Below are 10,271 nucleotides of genomic sequence, written 5' to 3' on the forward strand. Positions count from 1 at the left end.
TACATAAAATCTACATTTAAGTCAAACCCAGGTAAATTGGCTGACCTTTTAGTAGGTGAATTTACGTTTTCCTTTAAAGGACCTCTGGAAACTTCCAGAGTGACCCTTAGGTGGACACTTCATACTATCATAGTTAAATCAGAGATCTGTTTACCAATGGCGTGGTACTAAGTAGAACTGTTTTAAATGGCAGCACTTTTACAAGAAATCAGCAGCCACCATTGCAAGGATGTAGTTTTCGTCTAGGCATTGGTAAAGTCATAGCACAAAATAATTTAGAGACTTAAGTGATGTTTTTGGGGGTGCTAAATAATTGTTGACATTGAATAGAGGGGAAAAGATTGTAAACGGGGGCCTCATTGCACGCCGTAAAGTGAAAACGTTGTATGGCGGGGGAGATGTATCCTGGGTACTGCGTTATAAAAAATTGTCATGGTGAAATTTAGATCCTACCTCTCTGATCAAACGCATTGTGTTAGCTACTGTGACATGTCCTCTGAGCCTCTTAGTAATATCTATGGTGTTCAGCAGGGCTCAGTACTTGGTGCCCTCCTTTTAAATACCTATATGCTTCCGCTAGGTGATATTAGTCGCAAGTATAATATTAGTTTCCATTGATATGCAAATGACACTTAATTGTTTCCAACAATGGTAAAAACTGCTCCGTTAAATCGTGGAAATTGCCTGCATTGTGTTAGATACTGTGATATGTCCTCTGAGCCTTTTAACGTTACCTGGGGTGTTCAGCAGGGCTCAGTACTTGGTCCCCTCCTTTTGAATATTTATAAGCTTCCGATAGGTGGTATTATTCGCAAGTATAATATTAGTTTTCATTGATATGCAAATGACACTGAACTGTATCTGCCAATTGTGAAAACTGCACTATTGAGTTGTGAAAATCTGTCTCCCTGAAATAAAAAGATGCATGATGCTTAATTTCTTGAACATGGTAGGGAGATAAACTCATGTGCAGCCCCTTCTCAAGGTTTCTTCATTTTCCCCTTCCTGAGGTTTTTGAGTTTTTCCTTGCCCTCGTGTAGGTGTCAGAACAGTGGATGTCGTAACAGTGGTCTGTGCAACCCTTTGAGTGTTTTTTTTTTTTAAATTAAGGGCTATACAAATAAACATGACTTGACAATTGGTGGAGACGTGAAATTTTTGAAGTGATCCAAAGTTAGGACACCCAAAAAAAAACATCAAGTGAAACTACATTTTTTGTGTTTTAGGGAAAGGCTTTTTGAGAATTATTTGGGGTTCTGTTCATTATTTACCCAATTTTAAAACGCTAATTTTTTTTTTTTTGTAAGATGAGTTTTTCAAAGAAATCCAAAGAGCAAGATCCACAGAATCAACAAGCAAAATTACATATTTTTGTGTGTTTCTCTGGGTTTTTTATGGGTCTAATCATGATTAAACTTCCAACATTCCTAAAGATGATTGAGCAGAATGACAGAAACTCTGTGTTTTTGTAAATGATTACTTGTGATTTTTCGGGTCTACTCATATCAACATGTTGACCTCATTTTGTGATGTTCTGTCAAACTACAGTGTATATAGTGAATACAAGCATTTGAACACCCTGCTGTTTTGCTATCTCTCCCATCTAGGAATCATGGAGGGGTCTGACATTTTCATCGTAGGTGCATGTCCACTGTGAGAGAGATAAACTAAGCTGTATCACACAAATAAATTGTTAAAAAATCATGCATGGTGATATCTGGATTTTTCTTTTTAGTCTATCTCTCACAGTGGACATCTACCTACGATGAAAATTTCAGACCCCTCCATGATTTCTAAGTGGGAAAAATAGCAAAATAGCAGGGTGTTCAAATACTTTTCTTCACTGTATGTTTTCTCAAGACTTTTCTCTCTATTAACAATCAACCTGTTTAAAAAATGTGTGAAGTAGCATTTTGGGTAACATTTTCAATCGGGAATCACCAGGATATGTTTTATTGGCAAATGAAGCAAGCTGTGGAAATGCAATTTTCAAAGCATTCAGTAATAACCAGCTAGTCTGGGAAAATCTTCAAAATCTTGATCTATGTTTCTGAATAATGCTCATTTGTGTGCGCTGTCTCAAGTATTTAGGAGCTTCTCGTGTTTCTAAATAAAGAAACTGCGATTTATTTTCCGTCCTCAGTCATGAGTGCTGATTTAGTCACACTTTTTTTTATCCCGGGAGTGTGAGAGAGGTAACCTTTGGGGAGCCACAGACTGCCTGCTTGGGTGCAGATAAGACAACGTGCATGGCCTTTTAAAAGGAAAAAGACGAGCAGGACTAGCCAGAATACATATCTTTTATTCGTCAGGCAGAGAAAATACTGTTTTACAGAAGAAGAGCGAGGAGAAACACCAAAAATAATCTTCTGACGTATGCTAACGCCGCGGCACTGGTTGACGGAGCCTGAAAGGCAGAATGTAAAACAACAAACGAGCAGTTTCGACCATTATCTGCAAACCACAGATGTGTGTCAATTAAGGTTTTTCAACTACGTCATTTATATGCGGCGTAATATCCACAATGACCTGTAATGAACTGAGTGGTTTCAGATGGCCACTCTCAAGGGACAGTGTGTATTATTCACGCCTCCTAGTGGTGAAAAATCAATTCAGTAAAAACAAGAATAAAACAAAAAAGATTTTTTTTTTTGGTATTGCTAAATATCATTGCACTACAGTCACAACTTAGGCCAGTCTCTAGTTTTCCAAAACATAGGCTCCACCTAAAGCAGGTGCTGACATAATTTTCTGCCCCCTTGCTGCTACAGGTACCAAAGAACCTCAAAATTAAATGGTGCGATGTGGTCCCTTTGGGGCTCTGTATTCTTCTTTGTGCTTTTTAGCACTCATTTGCAGTTGCACCACACTAGCTATGTCAACCCTATGGCCCGTGGGCCAATAGATGAATTAATCTGGCCCATCATAAATCTCTGAAAATGTCAAAAATGAAGCGGTTGTCAAGGTCATTTCGATCAAAGGTTATGACTTTTTACATAAATGAAAGCCACTAGAGGGCAGAAAGGATATACTCTCAGCTTTAGTAGGCCCAGCTTAATTAGTCTAATCGTATTACTCTTGCACTCCTAAAACTTTTATTTTGCATTTCTTTTTAATTCATTTCAAACTAGTATTACAATCAAGACAAAAAATAAATATATTCTTTTCTATATCTCAAAACTTTAGTTCGAATAGCCTGTTGAGTTGGTTCAGGTGTAAAACTTCCTTCACTTAAATAAACCAGTTAACACATTCAGTGCCAAACATGAAAATATTTTTTTGCCCATTTTTTGTGAATAAATATGTTTTCCCTAGAAACCTCTCAGTATTATACTATGTATTGTAGGATACCAAAGTAGTTTGAATGAAAAATCATAATACTGAGGAGAAAAAAACTACAAATTTCGAGCTGAAATTCTTTTACTAATCCTGCCCGCCTAAGAACAGAAAATTTGGATCCAGCCCCGGAGCCAAACTGAGTTTGACATCCCTGCACCACACCATACAGTGACATCGAGTGGTCAAATAATACACACTGTCCCTTTAAAATACAAAGAAGTTGTTAGAAGAATTGGCTGTTTTTTTTTAAGCTCATCTGTGGTTTGTTGCATCCTAGTCAAGGCATGAAAATGGCTCAGAAGGGTCTGGGGGAAATATTGATTTATTTGTGTGTAATGCACACAACTATTGGGCCGGCAGTAGCTCAGGAGGTAAAGTGCTCGTCTTGGTATCATGATGCCCCCGATTAAGCAGGTTGTTGCCTTGCATGGCTGACACTGCTATCGGTGTGTGAGTGTGTGTGAATGGGTAAGTGTGAAGTACATTGTAAAGCGCTTTGGGAGGTCTTCAGTGACTTGAAAAGCACTGTATAAACATAGGCCATTTATGATTTGATTAAAAATACGTATAAAATTGTGTTTGACTTTTTCTCAACCCAAAGTAAACATTTAAAGTGACAAACGTTGTTAATTACATGCAGGCACGATTAAAATCTATGAACAAAACTACAGACACTTTAAACTGGACTATACTTTGACTATTCTTGCACTAAAGTCCCTTTTAACTGCGTTTTATCTTTATTTTTATGTTATTCCCTTAACTCTTCTTGAGTTAATCTTGTATTTTTATCTTTTAATATTCGTAATATTATTTTATGTATACATGTGTAGTGCAAATAAGCCCAGTACAAAACTGACTCCCACATTTTTTTGTTTCGGGTGGCAAACTTTGGTATGGATGGAACGACGGCGTCCCCTTTTGGCCTGTTCCGGAACGTACTAATTCACCATGTACCATAATGAAATCTGATAACATGAAGTTTTGAATGTGATTAAAACATCCAAGACTATGTATTGATAAAATAATGTTCTAACCGTACGTAATTATGTTGATTGGAGGGGCATTCTCAAGTAGAGAACATTGCGCAAATTTCTCACTTCTTTGGTTTTCTAACCAGTTTCAAAACTTCAAACACCGTCATCCGATCCTGGTGGTCTCAGATAACTGAGACCACGTCCAAAGAGGCATGATTTGGTAAAGTGTCCCTGGTCAATATAAAAAGAGGAGCAGATTGATAGCTCACTTTCTTTTCTACTGCCTCGCATGACAGCTATGCCAAGCGGCCATGCGGGCCTGGACTGCGGCCTTGAGTTTAGCACATAGGTCATTAATTGTGTCCATGCGGAGAACGAGACCAAGTCTCTCCGCAACAACAAGTAAGAGGACGGTTTCAGATTGAACATCATGTTTCCCGATTCTTGGGAATGAGCGTTTATTTCCTGTGCAAAGGAATTTTCCCAAATTGACTAGAATTATAAGCGGGAAACTTTCTTTTTGTGCTGGTAACTTTCAGCGGTCGAAAACTCCCATAATCTTCAGTGCCTTCCCCTCCCCTTTTTTCCCAATAATTAATTCTCTGTGGTAATAAATTGTTTGTGCTTTTTCCATCAGCCTGGTTCATTGAATCCATTTTCTTAGGACTAGTTATTCATGCCAGAACTCAAAGAACTTGAAGTATTAACGTAATTTAATTTTCATCAGTGTAGGAAATTCTAGCATCCTCCAGAGAAAAAAATATGTATGGTGGAGCACCAGCAACACCTGGACACAAATTTGTTAACTGATTGCATTAAAGAATAATTCGTTTCAATCCTAACGATTTTCAAAATGAAAGCAAGAAAAATCCCTACACATGTATATATTTTCTTGGTTTGTATTTTTGCGCTGGCAACTGTGTGGACTGCAAAGTAAGACTTTCCTTGTGCAGGGAAACGGGTTCTTTCCTGTGAATATGACAATAAACAATTTGAATCTTGAATTTCAATACCAACCTAAAATTTACAATGTTTTTTGTTTTCAAGTCCGATTCATCATCAGATAAACCAAATAGTCGTTTCTCTCATCATGCATGCCTTTTGTTGTAGAAAATAGACTCGCATTTGTTGAATAGAGTTGCATACATTTAGAAATGTAGAAAAACCTGCTTACGTTGCTTACAGTAGTGAGGGAATGTTGACATCATTCGAGAAGATCCTTGACAAGATAGTCGAGTTTACCAAAATGGGCATGAGACATACAAGGCCTTTCTTCAAGGACTCTCTGAGCAAACTGAGGCAACAACATGTCCTAATAAGGGTACGAACAACATGTCCTAATAAGGGTACGAACAACATGTCCGGGTTGATTACTGAGGACTAGGGCCGCCTTTTGGGCTGAAGCTATAAAAGCATTGTTATTTTTGAAGTTCTCGGAGTTCTTTTGGGATGATATTTTTTTTTTTTTTTTTTTTTTTTTTTTTTTTTTTTTTGAGGGGGAGCCTTTTATTTCGTCATCCCAAAAGAACTCCGAGAACTTCAAAAATAACAATGCTTTTATAGCTTCAGCCCAAAAGGCGGCCCTAGTCCTCAGTAATCAACCCGGACATGTTGTTCGTACCCTTATTAGGACATGTTGTTGCCTCAGTTTGCTCAGAGAGTCCTTGAAGAAAGGCCTTGTATGTCTCATGCCCATTTTGGTAAACTCGACTATCTTGTCAAGGATCTTCTCGAATGATGTCAACATTCCCTCACTACTGTAAGCAACGTAAGCAGGTTTTTCTACATTTCTAAATGTATGCAACTCTATTCAACAAATGCGAGTCTATTTTCTACAACACTTTTTGCGTTTATTTATATATTTTAAGACGACTTTCCGTTTTGTTTATTCCCTAACATTCATTCCTGGGATCATGAAAAGAAATAGTGTGATAAAGCGATAAAATCGAAAGCACGTTACACAAGAATAAATACAGTACCCTCACCTATGCAAACTACATTGATTTTAATTCAAACCCCCAATTCACACTGGGAAATGACCCAATGCCCCCCTCCCCACCTTAAAACCTTTTCTCCTCGGATCTATACAATTCCGGTAGGTTACCCTTTTTGACTTCAAAACAGTGAATTTCCCCTAAAGCTGAGAGATTTTCATGCCTCATCCTCGTTCTTTTTTTTCAACTGCTACATAAATAACAGGTGTCATTCGATTAACCAAGTCTACGCCTTTTAAGTCAGCTTAAAGGTTGAAGTCTCAAAGGCGCTAAAAAGGGCAAAATCATCCCGAAAAGATGCAAAGCTTTTGAAAACGTGACAAAGGCAAATTGTTTTGGCAGCTATCGCTTGCTCGGCTTTTCTTTTGTGTGTAAGACTTCAAAATCCCACATACTTAAACATACATACAACCCGGGATTCACGCCATCGGACAGTACACAAACATGCGGGCGGAACGCCATATCGTCATGCACGTGGAATGTTTTGAAATTTCGACTTTGATGTCAATTTTCGGGGGGGAAGGAGATGATCGCTTATATCCAGCCGCACAGTGCACAAGTCGAATTATATGTAATAACAGATGGAAATAATTTTCACTTGAATCAAATACTCTCATCATCCATTTAGGGGTTTAGATTTCCGGAATGAGCTTTGAAGTTAAATTTGTTTCATTAAAGGGACAGTATGTATTATTTAGAGCTTTCAAGTGGTTAAAAACAAATGTGATTCTTTCAACAAATCCAATATTAATTTAAATAACAATTAAAAATACATGAATGATCGAATAAGCCTGCGCTTTTTTGAATACTCGTAGGTCGAGAAATTGTTCCATGGACAGACTGAGGAGAAAATTTCTTCCTCATGCCATGAGGCTCTTTAACTCCACCCGGGCGGGTAAAAGCCCACATTAAACCCCACCCCCACATTTGTATATTACACTATTTTTATTACAGTGTGTATTTTCCGTAAGACTATTTAAACACTCTATATCAAAACGTTATATTGGGTATTTTTGTATTCTATAGCTTTTGTTTGTGTCCTTGGGCAAGACACTGAATCCCTAATGCCCCTAATAAGCAGGTTGGCGCCTTGCATGGCTGTGTGTGTAAATGGGTAATTGTGAAGCACATTGTAAAGCGCTTTGGGAGGTCTTCATTGACTTGAAATGCGCTGTATAAATGCAGAGCATTTACCATTTATTTTATTTTTACCACAAGGATACTGCTGCAAGTGTGAATTTCCCTAAGTGGATGAATAAAGTATCCATCTATCCATCTAAACCTCACCTAAAGGGAATGGACATAGATGGCCGCCATCTTAATAATAATAATAATTTCCTTTGTATTGTCATTCTTTGTAAGAACGAAATGTCGATACACCTGACCCGTTGTAGCGAGTCGATGCAGCCGCAGCCAACAGAGGGCGCCGCCATTATACCAATTAGGTATGTCTCGGCCGAGGCGCGAACCAGCGACCTCCCAGTCTCAAAGCGGGCACACTACCATCTAGGCTACTGCTGCTGAGGGTTTGAAGGCTGGGCAAAAAAATTCAAAGAAAAAAGTAAAATGGTGTGTCTTGGTCACTTTGAGTCTTGTTTGTTCTTCCTTCTGCTGTTTAGCACTCGTCTTCGGTTGCACTATACTAAACAGCTCCATCAAGTGATCGAATTCGAATAATACACCTATATATACCTATATATATATATATATATTTACATACAAATATACGGGTGTATTATTCGAATTATTATACATATATATATATATATATATATATATATATATCATCTCATTAGCCGTACCGCTTATCCTCATTAGGGTCGCGGGGGGGAAGCTGGAGCCCATCCCAGCGATCTCCGGGCAGTGGGCAGGGGACATCCCGAACTGGTTGCCAGCCAATCGCAGGGCACACAGGGACAGACAACTCATTCGCTCATTCACACTTAGGGACAATTTGGACCGGCCAATTCACCTGAAATGCATGTTTTTGGAACTTGGGAGGAAACCGGAGTGCCCGGAAGCACGGAGAGAACATACAAACTCCGCACAGGAAGTCTGGAGCTGGATTTGAACCCTCGACAGGTTCCCATGACATGAACTGTGCCGCACAAGCGCTAACCACTGCGCCGCCGTGCTGCCCATACATATATATATATATATATATATATATATCATACAAATGTGCACTAACTCGTTGGTCAAGAAGTCTATTCTAACATAACATGAATCTCACATATTTGTCCACCATCTTGCTGCTGCGGGTACCCAACAAGCTTAAATAGACTGGGGGGGAAAAAAATCTTAAAAAGTATGTGTGCTTTGGTCAATTTGAGTCTCCAAAGTTTTTATTCTTCCTTGTGCTTTGTAGCACTTGTTTTCAGCTGCACAACACAATCGAGCAACATCTAGTGGTCAAATAATAAACGCTCATACCAAAAAAATACTAACCCAAATTTTTGTATGACTGGCTAAAATCTCAGGCAATAATGGATTTATTTATCTTTCAATTTTTATGTATTTTTTATTGTAAGCACAGTCACTCACGGCGTTGATAGCATTTGCACAATAATGTGACAGTCATTAGCTTGTCGCTATTAGCATCACTTTGTCCCAAATGTCGAACTAACAGTTGAGCTCCGCTGAAGTTTCACTCATTCTTTTTCGGTTTCTGGTCTTATGCTAAGCTAACATAGCATCAATCAAATGAACAAGGATAAGATTTAATTTAAATTAGGGCTGCAACAACAAATCGATAAAACCGATTATTAAAAGCGTTGGCACCCAATTCCATTATTGATTCGTTGATTTTGCGCCAACCAAATGAATTGAATGTCAGTATAAGTGCATTAAAATTGATTGTGACGCAATCTTTGAGACTGGGAGGTCGCTGGTTCGCGCCTCGGCCGAGACATACCTAATTGGTATAATGGCGGCGCCCTCTGGCTGCGGCTGCATCGACTCGCTACAACGGGTCAGGTGTATCGACATTTCGTTCTGTGTACATTGTTACAAAGAATGACAATACAAAGGAAATTATTATTATTATCTATTTGGGCTGTTGAGGGGATACGATTGTAGTACCACTTCAATCCAACAGAGGGCAACTAGAGATCATATTTTGGTACGGCGACCTTTTCCCCTGGCTTGTAGTAGCACTTTGGACCAGCAGAGGGTGCCTCGAGACTGTATTATGATGCTTGCTGTTCTCATCTCATTCATCTCATTAGCTGCGCCGCTTATCCTCAGTAGGGTCTCTATTTATTGTTAAACTACTTGAAAATATTAATTTTATTTATATTGTTTTATACTATAGAATATTTCTATCAATCTAAAATGGTGGTATTTGAATAAAGAAAAGGAAAATAAAAATGTGTTCTTCCTAATCTAATTCATCGAAAAAAAGAATCGACCAATTCATCAATTATTAAAATAATTGTTAGTTGCAGCCCTAATTTTAATATAATTTTCAACTTAACCAAGTATTTTGTGTGCATGATATTATTCATTTTATACTAATAAAAATACTTTTGATTTTTTTTTAAATACAGTTAGCAAAATTTATTTTTTTTCTAGCCAAACCTCCAAAACAAATCAAAAATACCAATTAACACATCGGCTAATCGTTTTGCAGGGTGACGCGCATCCAAACTCTGCTTAAAGGGACATTATGTATTATTTAGTGCCCCCTAGTGGTAAACAAAAACTGCATTCATTAAAAAAAAATTATGAATTTGAATAATCATATAAACAGGATTTTTGGGGAAATACTCATAGGTCAAAAAATTTTTATTTATTTTACATAACATGAGGGTTCACCTAGCAGGAGCTGACCTGATTGTCCGCCATCTTGCTGCTATTAGTACTCCCAAAAACTAAAGATCTTGTTAAAGGTGGAGCAAAGAAAGAAGGAAAATGATGCAGTTTGTGTCTCAGTAATTTGTATTCCTGCTAGTTGTTGTAGCAC

Source organism: Urocampus carinirostris, chromosome 11, assembly GCF_059441175.1.
Source record: "Urocampus carinirostris isolate Australia breed hairy pipefish chromosome 11, RoL_Ucar_1.0, whole genome shotgun sequence".
NCBI lineage: Eukaryota > Metazoa > Chordata > Actinopteri > Syngnathiformes > Syngnathidae > Urocampus > Urocampus carinirostris.